A 14,530-nucleotide genomic window follows, 5' to 3' on the forward strand; every position below is an offset into this window, starting at 1 on the left:
AAATGATAACACAACAGCCCAGCTTTGTGGTGCGAGTGTGCTCTGGCTTGTGTTTTAATGCTAAGCTATTATCTTTTACAGCACTATCAAGTGTATGAATATCTCCCGAAAATAAGACAGAGTGTGGTGGGGGAGTAAAGGTTGGGCCAAGTGCATGAGTAAGGAAATGTCTCTGAAATGATGACCCAACAGGTCACCAGTGGTCTATTTGATATAAATATGATCACTGCTGATTTTTCACGAGCATTATTTTAAGCAACTTCATTTGGGACATAAAGCTTTTTAAATACAGTACAGGCAGTCCTCGACTTACAACCATGACTGAGCCCAAAATTTATGTTGCTAAGTGGGACATTGGTTAAGTGAGTTTTGCCCCATTTTACGACTTTTCTTGCCACAGTTAAGTGAATGGCTGCAGCTGAAAAGCCAGTTATTAAGTGATTCTGGCTTTCCCATTGACTTTGTTTGCCAGAAGGTCAGAAAAGGTGATCACATGACTCTGGGACACAGCAATGGTCATCAATATGAACCTGCTGCCAAGCATCTGCATTTTGATCATGTGATTATAGGCATGCTGCAAAGATCGTAACTGAAAAACAATCATGTCACATTTTTCGTAACTTCAAATGGTTATTAAGCAAACTGTTGTAAGTCGAGGACTACCTGTACTGTAATTCTTAAAACGTCAGAAGCCGTTTCTGTACTGGTCTTCACAGGCATATTATCATGTCATTGACGGAGGGGGGGGGGCAACAAGGAAGGGTTAACTCTGCTTCCTCTGGCCAGAAAGCAGTGCTTAAATTTCGTTGTTTGGTGAGGGCTAGCTCCTTAGTTGCATGCATTATCTTTAACTGAAAAATAATTCAATCTATCTGTTTCCCTGAAAATATGACCTCCCAGGATAATAAGCCCAATCGGGCTTTTGAGTGCATGAGCTAAAATACCCCCATCCCCCCCGGAAAATATTTCAACACAGCATCAGCCATGAGGTGACGATACTCGCTGCCTCCTGCACCTCAAAAATAATAAGACCTCCCAGAAAAAAAGCCCAAGTGCTTATTTCGGGGGGGGGTGGAGAAGAAAATAAGACCCTGTCTTATTTTTGGGGAAACACAGTAGGTATTTATACAATTGATAGTGCTGTAGTAGATAATAGCTTAGCATTAATTACAAAACAAGCATTTCCTGAAGGTGAGAGTAACAACTCTTAGGAAGACTTTTCAGGTGTTAGACTGTTTCAAAAATCCGAACTTGGCATTTTAAGATCAAGTTTCATTTTTGGTTACCTGAAAGTTTTGGCAAAAAAGAAACTTTATTAGGGTGTGGGGTTTACAGCATGCTTGTAAGTATAGACCAACTGAAGGCCATCTAACTTTTGTCATATGTGTTTTTATGTTGTACGCCACCCTGAGTCCTTTGGGAGAAGGGTGGCATAGAAGTCCAATAAAAGCAAACCAAACCAATCTTTGCAGGTACAAATGTGTTTTTCCAGTCGTGTTGAAAGGAAGGAAGTAATTCTGACCACTTTGCTCCTATACAAATGTCCTATCAGGTAATCCCAGATGACAGGCCTTCTTTGATTGAATGGACAATTGTTCTCCCAAATAATTTTTCTGCAAGCCATTAAGAGGTCAGTCTTTGATATTCTGATCTCTTTCTTGAACCCCTCAACTGTCCACTTGCCAATGAGACTGTGAAGGACTTGTTTTCCCTTAACACATTTGTTTTGAGAATGCTGGATGGCAGCTTTCAAGGCACCTCGTTCCCCTTTTCTCACTGCATTTCTGCATGGCTTGACAACCCATTCTTGGAGGGGTTGGTCCTCTCTCCAGCAAGTGAGATCAAGCACTAAAGGAGGGGAGTATGATGGGCAGGTGCATTTGCCAGGCCTGAGCCTTAGATCAACAGTTGTTTGGACAAGACAGCAGTGCATTCGCCTGGTGGCTAAGGGACTATGCTAGATTGGATGGACCTGCTAGATTGGCTCTAGTGGAAAACTGCCTCTCCCTAATCCTAGGCTATGCTGGAAAGCCAATAACTTCTAAACATGCTCAGGCACTACCAGGCTTGTTTTCTCCCCCTTGGATGAAATGCCATTTCAATGGAAGGGGCGATTGGAGGTCCGCTTGCTTGCCTTGCTTCTGGGGAAAAGGAGGTGAGGAAAGCTGCTGGACTCTTGCCATCCTCCAGCCTCCAACTGCTGTCAGTGTGAGCTTCAGTTCCAGAGGGAAGAGGACCTGCCAGAGAACACCACAGATAGAGCCAACCTGTCCATCTTCCTGCTTTCTCTTCAGCTGGGTGCCAGCTCATTTTGGGGCAGTGCTATGTAAACTGTTGCTCCCTTGCTTCTGAGGAGGGGTGGGCAGGCCCTCTTGTCCCACAGGTCCTCCCCCCTCCCCCAGCCACTCAACAGTGAGGGTGTCTGGTAGGAGCACAAAACCTGACCCTGCGGAGGTGAGTGGGCAAGCCCAGCTCTGCTCAGACCAAGAGAAGAAGGAAGGCTGTCTTCCTAAAGCCTTTGCCTGCTTTCCTGTGTTGCATCCGGGGCTGAGGAGCCTGTTTGCTTTGCATTCCTCAGGTTCCTCTGCTCTAAAAGAGATTGCTTTCCATTGCGCTTTAATCAATGCCTGGGACATTAACGTGGAAATGGTGGCCGCTGGATTCTGTTGGCTAACTAGGCTTCAGCTTACTACTTTGGCACAGGATCTAAAAGGAGGAAAGGCTATTGCCATCATATTTCAGCTCATATCTGGCTAATGCACCCAGCTACTTTGATTGTTTTGGGTAAAACACAATTTCCAATCCTTTGGTCATCCTGTTGTATTACAGAACAAAATTGATTTCAGTTTAATTCAGAGGGTTCTCGTATTAACTATACCTCTTTTGATGTAGCCTAAGGGCGCATCTGCTTATCTGCTTATCCCTTAGCAGGACCTCAGAGATGCCTGCCTGCCTTTTCTTTAAGGACTGCCCACACGATGCAGCCTTTTTCCCCATCTTGGCCCACTGCTGAAACTGCTTTAGCCTTTATCTGATCCAAGTCAAAATGGTGTTTCCCACCTTCTCCTAGGCACAGAACTTGTGGTGCTTGGGTAACGAGTGGGAAGATGCGTTCAGAGGCTGCCACCTGCACAGGCTATAGCATAAACGCAAAGCATATTTCAGCCTTTCAGAAAAAAGGGCCTCTCTGTACAGTGTTGCCTTTCCTTCCAATGTTTTAAACTCATGGATTGGAATAATGCAGACTCTTCTGGGCTTCCTGTTCCAACCTGCAGCCTTTGGTTGCAATTCTGATGGCGAAGGTAAAGAAGCTAGACTTGTGATGGCGAACCATTTAGACACCGAGTGCCCAAACTGTGTGCATGCATGCATGCCCAAACTGAAAGGTGTACACGTGTGTGTGCATGCATGAACATGTGCAAATATGTGCATGTGCGGACATGCATGTACATGTGAATGCGTGGACATACGTGCATGCACAGCAGAGACCCGAAGACCATCTGGCTGGTGGGAGGCGGGGCATCCCAACACCTGCAGCATGGCAAGAGGTCAGACCTTTTTCTTCCTGAGCTCCTGTTTCGTAAGAAAGAAACGCCATGGAGATCTGAGCTGAGCGACAGGGCGTGTGCCAGCAGGGAGGGCTCTGTGTGCCGCCTCTGCCACGCGTGCCATAGGTTTGCCAACACGGAGCTAGACTGAGAGAGACGGATGAAGAGCAGTGAGAAAGAAAAATAATTTGCAGTCCATCCGGGGACTGTGGTGGTTGCCTCTGCTCTGGGGGTGAGGGGAGAATTCCTGGTAAAACGGGAGAAACAGAGGTCCCATTTCACCCGGCAATTCTGGTTCTGACAAGTCTAAGCATTTGCCAAAACCTGCTCCCAGTCCATCCCATGTTAGGGAGAGCAATTGGTGTTTTGTGGAATTCTTTGTGCTCTCTGAGTAGGTTGATGGCTAGCAGACATTTTGTTACCCAACTAGGTAACATTATCCTTGTAGTGAGTGTGGGGTTTGCTTCCTGTTTATATGTAGTCATTTGTCCTGCCAGTGTTGGTGATGTGGCTATTCCCTCTGGTAGTTCCTTAATTAGGGTAGGTGTTCTGCTTGATTGTTTGTCTGGTGATAATCACTGTTTGTCTGGCATAGACTACTGGAGAGGATGGGTCCTGGCCTTTTTGTTTCCTTCTTGGTTTTTAAAATCGCCTCTTGATTGTTGTGTAAATATGATTTATCTCTCTGTGAAGGGCTGATTTGTCTCAGCTAAGCTTCCAGGAATTCCCTAGGGGTTTGGGGTTTGGTTGGTCTGGGATCCTCATAGTTTCCTGTTGAAATATGGTTAAGTCTGCCCATGTGTTGCAAGCTCTATTGTGAGGTCTGTAAGCACCTTTAATACAATTCAGTCATTGCCAGAAGATTAGCGTATGGGCACTGCATTTTAGGAAGGGCACTGCCAAACTGGAGTGGAAAGGGAGGAAGATGATATAAGAGCTTGAGAATAAAACTTCTGAGGGGTGACATAGGACTTTTGCAGCAGGTGTTTAAGTAGAGGCTGGATGGCTGCCAAAGGGATAGCAGTGGATTCCTAGACTGAGCAGGGGTCAGACTAGAAGATCTCCAAGATTGCATTTGACCTGTATCTTCAGTAATTCTATGTTGTGTGTGTACAGCCTTTGTGTCGTTAATCAGGGTTTGTCATATTGTACAATATACCTGCAGTTCAACATTCTCAGTGTTCTGAACTTGAAATAACCACCGTGTTTTGAGTCTAGAACAAAATACTCTGTTCTATGTTCAGACCAAAACTTGAGCGTTCTGAGCAAATGTTATGATTGTTCTTTTATTGTCTGTTTTTAACAGTCAATAGAACAGTAGAAACTGATTCTGTCCCATCAGACTTAGGTGAAACATGATGGAAAAGAGACTGTGCTGGTGCATTTATTGTGGCATATGGCTTGAGAGTGAAGGGTCATTACAGAATTTTGTTCTGCCGAATAGAACTTGAACTATTGCAATTGACCAATCAGCTAACTGTGACAAGAATATATTGCTATTAGTATTGTTGGAGTTTTACTGTGAATATATATCATCACTTCTAGGAAGAATTTGTTCATTTTATGGCAGAGAAAGTCACTCAGATTCATTCCTAGTTAGACATGGGCGTAGTTACTGGCCCAGTGGAGATGCTCAGGGTAGATCTTTGCTCAGTTACCTGGGAATGGTTTGACCCTGTAGATCCTGGAGAAATGGACAAGATCCTAGGGAATTTGAGCTCAGCCATTTTAGATCCATATCTCCCCTGGCTGGTTAAAGCCTCCTGGTGGTGACAAGCCAGTGCTTATTGGCAGGGATAAGTGATTTGGGGGGGGGGGGTGATGCCTCAGCCTTTAAAGAGGCTGTGATTCCCTCTCTTCTTAAGAGGCCATCACTAGATGGAGAACTTTAATCCACTTTCCAACTTTCCATGGCAAGAGGGCAGGGTTTGCTGCAGTCCCATCTATTAGGGATGTGCGACCATAAAGAAGAGCCTTCTCAGTGATTGTCTCTTCCCTGGGAACATCAACTCCTACAAGGTACGATTGTCCACCCCCACCCCTTCTTGCTTTTCCAAAAGGTTTTGTCAGTGGGCCTGGGGACCATCAATGGAGATGGAGCCGATCAAGTAATTAATTTCATTGTGTGGTTGCTGCCATGGGGGAGGGGTGGGGTTTTAGATGGGGTTTTATATTATAGATTTTTAATATTGTAAGCTGCCCAGAATCACCTGTGTATGTAATATAAATTTATGCACACAAAACACATGCTTTTTAAAGAAAAAACATCACTTTGTGACAATGAGATTACTGAAGTGACATTTGATTAATGGAACAGTTTGCCTTCCCGACTTGTGCTCTGCTGCTGGAGGGTTTTAAGAAAAGATTGGAAAACCATATGTCTGGGATTTTTATAAAAACTCCTGCCTTGTGTCCAAGGTCCCTTCCAGCTCTAAGCTTCTAGCAAAAGATAATACAAGCTAAACTCAGAGAAAAAGAAAAATAGAGGATAGAAAGTGCGAGAGAAAGGAAAGAGGAAAACTAAAAAAAGAGAAAAAGAACATTTAAGTAGGTGACTTTGATCTTTGTCACAAACACAAACAAGCTTAAATAATTCACATTGTAAAGTTTTATGTAGTAGCTTTTCTTCCCATAACTAATCTCTTACTCATAAGCAAATCCATAAATCATTAACATTTCAGCCCTGATATCAACAAACATCACAAAGAGTTCCCAGAGTTTTATAGAAATAGATCTTAATTTAACCTTGATCAAATAAACCAACTTTGTATTCATTCTTGGAGGCTTTAGCAAATCTCTTGTCTTAATCCAGTAAATAGTTACTCTCCAGATCATTCTCTTGGCTGGTCATTTCTATTCCCCACTTTTACTATCTGTTCTGTCTTATAAGATTTTTCCCCAGTATTTTAGTAATTTCTTTATAGACTACTAATTCTCAATCAGATGAGATTTGTTTCTGTTCTTTATCCTTTAGGTCTTTCAGAATATTCTGTTTTCCATCTATCATTTTTTTCTATATGACACTTTTTGGATGTATTCTGTCTGCAGAAACAAACATCATTGCTAACATAGCTGCTAGTTTCTGTCCCAGTTCTTCAAATTTCTTCTGAAATATTTTAAATAGGATACCATTTTGTGTCATTTAGTCTCAATGCTGATAAACAAGCAAACCTATATTTTTCCTTTCATGCTTCTAAATTTTAGTCCCCTCAAGTTTCTGATATGACTTGAGATGAATTAAACTATTTCTCATGAAAGTGGTATTTACAATAATTTAATAATTACTTCCAAAATTGTGTAGCAAAACTCCTTTTCCTCCTATAAAGTCCTTAATTTACACCTTTCTTGGATTAAAATCTTATTTAGCTTTTTGCTATTTGTTTCAAATCTTTAAATTCTTAACATTCTTAATTTTACATTTGTTCTCAAAGAAGGTAAATTCAAGTGTCTATGTAAACTTGTCATTTTGCAGATCTCTAATAGCCTTAAGATTATTAAATAGATAATTTTTTAACATGATTAGAAAGTGAATTTACAAACCTAATTTTCAAGGAACACCATGGTGAGCTAGATGTCCCTGTTAAAGTAGAATGGCGTTTTAAGATGGAGATAGCATTGATGGTACTCAGCGGCTGGATCCTGGATCCTAGCTGATAAAATCTCTCTGGAGAGATTGTGAGATTGCTCCCATGCACACTCCAGACAGCTGATTCTCACGAGAAGTCCTCGGGAATTGAGATTTTGCTGTCAGTTTATGAGTTGAGTGACTGGGAGTTGAGGAATATCATCTAAGCTCACAGTTGTTACACAGCCTTTTATAGACAAAAAGCTTGACAAGCTACATTTTATAATTTTGTTAATAAATGAATGAACTAAGACAGTAGCAGGCGCAACCGGCAGTGGGTGAGATTGGTGAATCACAACTGACAGGTAGTGGTGCTGTGCAACTGCTTGTGTAGAGTGCAGGAGGAGGAGCAGAAAGAAGGAAAAGTAAAGTTAAAAAAACCAAGGTAAGGGAGAGACATCGAAGAGGGAGAAGGAATGATGTTGGGGCAGCAGGGAGACATGCAGGGCTATGGCTGAGGAGGAGGATGATAGCATCAGGGCAGCAGAAAGGGTTGGGGCCAAAATATGGTGGTGCAACACAGAAGCTGAAATAAATCATTTATAATTTTTAAAATTTATAAATATTGAAGGTTTTTAATTTTTTAAAATAAAGATGGAACCCAAAGGCCACCAAATTAGACAAAATTAAGAAACCCTGCTAAACCGATCTTGCCTGGGAGGAAATTAGAATTCTCTATTTTTATATAGTCTGTTACAATAAATGAGCTGAATGACTTTTCCCCCTTCTATTCCTCTCTGGATTACAAGTGCATCTTGAAGGTGTCTGGTTGGCCTTGGATGAGTTACCAGAATATTTAAGGTTTACTTAAACACTAGCCACAAGAGGGAGCAAAAGACTAACATTTAAGTCTTATTCCAACATTAATCACACAGAGTAATTTTGAAAACCAAAGGATACCTTGTTGAAAATACTGCTAAAAAATAAAATTCTTCATTAAACCAAATTTTAAAAGAAATAAGGCACCTGCCTTGGAAGGACTCAGAGCATTTGCAAATAGCATAGACACAGGAAAAACACACAGTCACAGAAAGACTAATCCTGTTATGATGTGTGTGTATGTATGTATATGTATGTATATGTTTGTGTATACATATACATACATACATACATACATACATACATGCATGCATGCATGCCATATTCATACCCACTGAAGACCCAAATGAAAAGAAAAAGCCTGAGAATAAGTATACTGGTGATGGGGAAAAAACAAGATTTCCCCAAAGGGGGGAAAATGTGTTGGTGATAGAAGACACACTTTTCAGAGGAAAGGAACCAGCAGTTTGTAGACTGGGCAATCTATCAATGGGCCTCTGCTGTCTCCCAGATCAAAGATGTGGCTGAGAGGCTCACTAAAATAATGAAGCTCACAGATTATTATCCCTTTCTTCTCTTTAATATGAGGACAAATTATACAACAATGAGCCTGAAAACAATATCAAGAGACTGAGCAACTGAATACGAAAGCCAAAGAGATAGGAGCACAGGTGGTGTTTTCATCAGTACTTCCAACGGAAAGTCAACATCCACTGAGGGATGGAGGATTGGCTTAAGGAATGATGCTGTTGAGAGAATTTTAGATTCTGAGACTGGTCTACATTATCTACATGAAGGGCTTCTGGTAGGGATGGGTTACAGCTCAGAAAAAAATAGGGGAAATGTATTTGTAAAACAACTGGCTCGGCATATCTGAAGGGCTTTTATTTTCATTGAAAGGGAAGGCAGACTAGTCTTTAGGACCGAATTCCAAACATAAACCTTAAGATAACCAATCAAACAATGAGATAAGAAATAGTGAGAAGAAAGGAGAACTTGAATGTAAAATATTGTAGGAAGCAAACGCAGAGTCAGTCATAAAGGATTCAGATGCCTGTACATTAATGCTCAAAGTATGATGAACAACAGGATGGACTTGAAGTCCTACTACAGGAAGGCAGGTATGACACTCTTGTCAAGGTGGCGCAGTGTTTAAATGCAGCACTGCAGGCTACTGCTAGATCAGCAGGTCAGCGGTTCAAATCTCACCGGCTCAGGGTTGACTCAGCCTTCCATCCTTCCGAGGTGGGTAAAATGAGGACCCAGATTGTTGGGGGCAATATGCTGACTCTCTGTAAACCGCTTAGAGAGGCCTGAAAGGCCTATGAAGCGGTATATAAGTCTACTGCTATTGCTATTACCAAAAGCTGGTGGGATGAAACCCTTGACTAGAATGTACTGCTAGGAGGATTTAAATTGTTCAAAAGAAACAGACCTACCAAAAAAGGAGGTGGAGTTGCCTTATGTGTAAGAAACAACTACATCTCTACAGAAATACACAAAACCAAAGATAAAAAGTTTTAATGCATTTGGATTAATATAAAAGGAAAAAAGAATGACAGTGCCATGAATGTATACTACAGGTCATCCAACTAAGTAGAGGAAATAGATGAACTTTTTATTAATCAGCTAAGGTGTGCAGGAAACACTACAGTAGCAATGGAGGACTTTACTCAGATATCAACTGCACCACACACTGCACCAAACGGCATATCAAACAGGTTTCTGACAAACCTAGCAGCCAACTTGTCTGCCAAAAGATAGAGGAAGGAGGATAAACTGTATGATGAAAGATTAAGGGAATTAGGTACTTCCGGTGGGGACGTCATTGTGCCTAGAGCGGGGTAAGGGAACTCTCCTAACCCCTAACTTTAACCTCTTCGTTTGGGCTCTTTTTTGGAGCAGTGCTGATCCCGAAGAGATCAGCAGATTAAAGGGGATACTCTGTAGACGCTGGGGTGATAAGGCAAATCCCCTGCGGATAGGAGAAACCCCCTAAACGGGCGAAGAAATATCCTACCTTTTGGTTAGGACCTTAGCAATGGCGGCCGCATAGAAGGAAGAACAGAGATAGAAGCAGTTGAAATTGGATGCTTGTTATTATTGCTGACAATCCAGAGAGGAGAGTAACGCGAAACTGGCAGAGAGGGTGTGCTGGAAGAAGAAATAGCCAGGAGAGAGGCTGTTTTTACAGTACAATTTTGCCGAGAAGGAGCGGAGCAGAGATGCTGTGTTAGAACGGACAGGAAGGGACAGCCGGAAGAGCCTAAAGATCAGCCACAGTAAGAACAAAAACCTGACATGGATTCCAGAAGATAAAAGTTGCTGAAAAGAGTTGGAAGGTTCAAAGAAGTGACTGTTTAATAGGCGGGTTGGTAAACGGAGTTCCTTTTTCTTTCTGCTCACCAGTCCTTCTGCTGCTGTGTTGAACTTTTAAGCATTTGATATTTATCTGACTAGGAGATTGGAACAGAGATCTGTCTGGAAATAGACTTTTGCTTCGTGGATATTAACAGTGATGCTAAGGAGAGAGTGACACCTAGTGGACTATAAATTTGAATGGTGAAGCTTGTCGTAAGAGAACATAGAGAGACTAATTATCAGAAGTGAATACTTGTATAACCGATAAAATTGAGAAACATTTATTGATATAAGATAAGAGTGTGATATACAAATTTATAATATATATTAATCAAATTAATTAAAAAGAATACTACATAGGAATGTTTAAGTATTGAAAGGTGATATCAAGGAAGGTTAATAGTTGAATTGTTGCTGAATAGTGGATTATACAATTATTGATATTATTGATATTATTGATATTACTGATATTACTGATAAACTATAAACAAGGTTAAAGTTATAGCCAATTGTGGGCAAGGACAAATAGGGGGTTAAAAATGGCAACCTCAGTAAAATTAGGGAAAAAGACCATACCCAATGTGAGTTCAGCAACACCTCCCCTCCTCAAACCAAAGGTCAATCAAGAGTGTGTGGGGGTTGGAGAAAGCTGAAAAGATGGCAGAATCAGCGGGACCAGCACCAACGATGCAGAACATGCAATTGATGTTCCATAGAGCCAAGGTGGCGCAGTGGTTAAATGCAGCACTGCAGGCTACTGCTAGATCAGCAGGTCAGCGGTTCAAATCTCACCGGCTCAGGGTTGACTCAGCCTTCCATCCTTCCGAGGTGGGTAAAATGAGGACCCAGATTGTTGGGGGCAATATGCTGACTCTCTGTAAACCGCTTAGAGAGGCCTGAAAGGCCTATGAAGCGGTATATAAGTCTACTGCTATTGCTATTGCTATTTGATACAGGAGACTTTGGCAAAAAGCCAAGAAGCGTCAAGGAAGAATCAAAATTAAAAAATGAAATGGAGAATAAGTCAACCCCCTCCTTACCTGTTAATGTCCGGCACCTGGGTCTTCTGCAGGGCTTTTTGGGATAGGACAGAATTGGGATTGTATCAAGGAAAGTAAGTGGTGCCCGGATGTTCAGAGAGGGGATGGGGAACTAGGCTTTCTGATTTGTATTATTTTATTGTCTTTAGTGGCTTATATGTTGATGTTCCCTTAAACTAAATTTCTGTATGTGGGAATTGTAAGCCATCCAGAATCTGACTGATTGGAGTGACAATAGAAGCCTGAATAAACAAATATTAGCATTGCCTGCCATCTGGCTACAAAAACTATCTAGGATGCTATAGGCACAATATTCTAGGCTAGGAATGGCCAGCTCTTGGTAGCTATGGGCATCATTTACTCAGTGAGAGCGACAGGTTAAGGAATGATGATGCAAAAGGAAAGACGTCCCCCTTCTTCACCTTTGGTTTTCCGTTCAGGAGTTAATTCAAGTTCCTCCTTTATTTATGAAAAATATTAAAGTTTATTCTGGGAAGCTTTTAGTCCCAGGCCCATTCTTGTTTTGAGTGTTTGTTTTAATTGGGCAATGTATACTTTCAGTGAAAGGGGGGCATAGATGATTTTGGATCAAACACAAATATACATATTCACCTTCATTTTATTCTGTACACAAGAACTTTCTCCATAGTGAGTGGGGAGGAGTATCCATGGGTTGACCTTATCCTCTCGTGATTGGATTGAGTCAGATAAGCTCTTTGGGCAACGCCCCCTGGCATCAGGAATCCCCAGTTTTTCTGATGCAGATCGATCGTGAAAGGTTGCTCATTCTGGATCTCCAGCAATTTACTAGGATCTAAGGGAAATTCAGTTGGACCCGTCGAGTTTTGCCTCCCTGCTCCGCATACAGCCTCCTCCTGCAGGATTGGGACTGCCACTAGCCCCCTGGGGCGGCACGCTGCCCTGGCCACTGAGCACATCTGAAGACACTCAGTGAGGTCTGGGCAGCAGGAGGACAGGCAAAAGCCTCCAGCAGGCAGCCCTAACCGCTGAGGCTTGTAAGTCGCTGGAGCGCTCCGTTGCTCCCCTCAAGGGTTGAGCGACAAACCAGGGCTTCCAAACGCCCTGGAGCGCCCGCGCTGCCTCCATGTGGCCAGAGGATCGTGAGGAAGCCGAAGAAGCCGTTCCTGGCCACAGCAGCATCGGAGAAGAGGCAGGAGGAAGAGAATCCGGCTGGGAGCGCGGACGGCAAGCTCCCTGGAGCACAAGCTGCTCTTCAGGCACTTTTAAATTTTGCGCCCCTTTGCAAGCTGGTCGGTGCCATTTTGAAGCCAGGAGGACCCACATGGTTCAAGATGACGGCGTCCAGCAGCTACCAGGAAGGAGAATCCCAGGCAGCTGCAAGCATGGACTGCAGCCCCACCGGAGGGGCAGAAGAGCAAGCATCCAGGTCAGTGGCTTCCCCAGAGACTGCCCGAGGAGGGGGGGGGGAGAGGAAAGGCTAAATGCAAAACCAAGCACCTTTCCCCCAGGGCAGATCCAGAGGAAGGGGGGGTCACAAGCCCTCCAAGCCCTCTAAGTACGAGTGGAGGAGGCATAAGGCTTTAGAGAGGCTCTGCAAGAAGGCTGCCAGCCATCAGGCCACCCCAGGCAAAGGGGGAGAAAATCCAGGCACTCCCTTATCCAGTGGAGGCTCAGTGGAGAATCCAGTCCTGCCAGCAAGGATCCCTATAGACACCTCAGGACTTTGGGGCTCTACTCAGGGGTGGCAATCCCCTACCATGCCTACTGTGGGGGCAGCCTTGCCTACTGGACTTCCCCTCTTGGGCAGTCCCCCTGCTCAGGGGGGCATCAGTCCCAGCCAGATACCTCCCACAGGGGCACCCAACTTCCAGGAGTTAATGATGCAGGCTTTTCAGCAATACATGGCAGCAGCATTCCAACAGCCACAGCCTCAGCCCCCCCTCCCACCCACCCCCCCAGGGTCCTGAATTCCCAGAAGCCCAGGAGGAAGAGATTCACAGCTCCTCAGATTCATCCCAGGAGGACAGTGACAATGAAAGTGAGGAAGGCGAGATCAGGGAACTCAAGCTGTCAGAGGATGAAGGCGTGCCTCCTCCTAAACCTACATTCATCGGGTTGTTCCAGCTTTCACTGTTTTAAGTCCCTGCTCTTCAAGGCCAAGGCAACAGTCAAGCTAGGCAACAGAGCAGCTGAGGCCACACCTCAACGCCAGGGCTTCTCAGCGGAGAACATCTTCGATGAGCAGGCCATCGAGGCAGACACCGTTCCTACGCCCAAGACCTTCCTCGACCTGATAAGGCGCCAATGGGCATCTCTTACAACTGGCCCCTCCCCCTCCTCTTCAGACAGGGTGTTCTTCAATGTGGACCAAGAGCTGGCTAAGCTACTTGCGCAGCCCGCCATAGATGATCCAGTCGTGGCTCTTCATACAGCCACCAACATGCCTGGGGAGCCAGAGGATGCCTTGAAGGCGGAGGACAAGAAGGCGGACCTCACCTTGCAGAGGGGGTCATCAAGCAGCGGCCTGGGCTGTGAAAGCATCCACCACAGCCTCCTTCATCATCAGATCATCCTTGCTGTGGCTGCAAGGATGATCTGAACTACAGCAACGCACCCCCATAGCAGATGCCCGGTCACATCAGAACATCAACAGGCTGGCAGCGGCCATCCAGTTCTCATCGGATGCCACCCTGGCGGCAGCCAGATTTGCTTCCAGGGCGATCGCATCGTCGGTGGCATCATGCAGGCTGCTGTGGCTACGACAGTGGCAGGCGGAGGTTCGTCACAAGTGGCACCTGGCTTCGGCCTCCTTCACAGGGGACTCCCTCTTTGGCTCGGCTCTGGACCGGTTCCTGATTGAGAACAAGGACAAGAGGAAGGTCCTTGCCACTGCCCAGAAGAAAGGCAGCTTCAGGTCGACTCCATACCCCAGATGCTCCTACTCCCGGGGTCAGGACTCTGGTTCCTTCTTTCGGTGTCAGGACTCCTTTAGGGGGTCAGAGGCAGGGTTCTCTGGAAGCAGGCAGTACCAGGGGGGATTCCCTGCTAGGCAGAGGTACCCCGACCGACAGCAGAGAGGCAGGCAGCAGAAGCGGCCCTTTCGAGGGGGCAGAGGAGGCGGAGGGGGGCACTCCTTCCGCAGAAATTAAAGCTAG

General features: G+C 44.4%; 1 protein-coding gene across 1 annotated transcript in view; it reads left to right on the top strand.

The window, feature by feature from the left end:
• The window catches only part of PDPK1 (3-phosphoinositide dependent protein kinase 1), a 60,631-nt gene that overhangs the window by 961 nt on the left and 45,140 nt on the right, over positions 1 to 14,530 (top strand). The window lies entirely within an intron of this gene.

The sequence above is a fragment of the Thamnophis sirtalis genome, unplaced genomic scaffold (assembly GCF_051295495.1).
Source record: "Thamnophis sirtalis isolate CommonGarterSnake01/CBP01778 unplaced genomic scaffold, rThaSir2_p1.2 scaffold_14, whole genome shotgun sequence".
Taxonomy (NCBI): domain Eukaryota; kingdom Metazoa; phylum Chordata; class Lepidosauria; order Squamata; family Natricidae; genus Thamnophis; species Thamnophis sirtalis.